The following is a 746-nucleotide window of genomic DNA, read 5'->3' as shown; positions in this document are numbered from 1 at the left end:
CCCTGTAAAATTTCAAGAAAACATTCCAAGTCTAGGTACCTCAACTAGAAAATGTGCCCCTTATATATTTTTTTTAAAATTCACCGTTTGTCAAAAAATTCCAAATTTTTTTGAGGATATTATTATTGGGTTTATGAACATTCGTGCAAAATTTCATGAAAAAATTCGAAGTCTAGGTCCCTCAAAAGTGGTTTTCCTCCTATAGCCAAAAAAGGGCTCTCTTTCTACAAAACTGGAAAAAACACTTCAGACATATATAGGGGGAGGACCTCGCAGGTCATGACTAGGGTGTGCCCGGGCTGGCTCGGATACTTTTTGCCAGCTCTCGTACACTTTTTGTGAGCTCTCGGATACTTTTTGCCAGCTCTAGGACACTTTTTGTGAGCTCTCGGACACTTTTTGCCAGCTCTCTGACACTTTTTGCCAGCTCTCAGACACTTTTCGCCAGCTCTCAGACACTTTTTGCCAGCTCTCGGACACTTTTTGCCAGCTCTTGCTGGGCGTGACTGGCTTGGACATCTTTGGGCAATAGTCACTTTTTGTGACTGTGGCAGGTACGGGATGTCCTGGGCAGCCTCGTCCATCTCTGAAACTGGCTGGGGGTGGTCGTGAGCTTGGCTGGCTGGCTTGGAATGTCCCTAACACCTTAGTCATGGACTGCTCCCCCCGGGTTTAGGTGGTAGTGAACATGACTCGGACAGGAATTGGCATCTCACGGGTAGATGTTGTCCTAGTTGTGGTAAGCT

Source organism: Cicer arietinum, unplaced genomic scaffold (genome assembly GCF_000331145.2).
Source record: "Cicer arietinum cultivar CDC Frontier isolate Library 1 unplaced genomic scaffold, Cicar.CDCFrontier_v2.0 Ca_scaffold_2499_v2.0, whole genome shotgun sequence".
Taxonomy (NCBI): domain Eukaryota; kingdom Viridiplantae; phylum Streptophyta; class Magnoliopsida; order Fabales; family Fabaceae; genus Cicer; species Cicer arietinum.
This window is presented reverse-complemented; position numbering follows the sequence as displayed.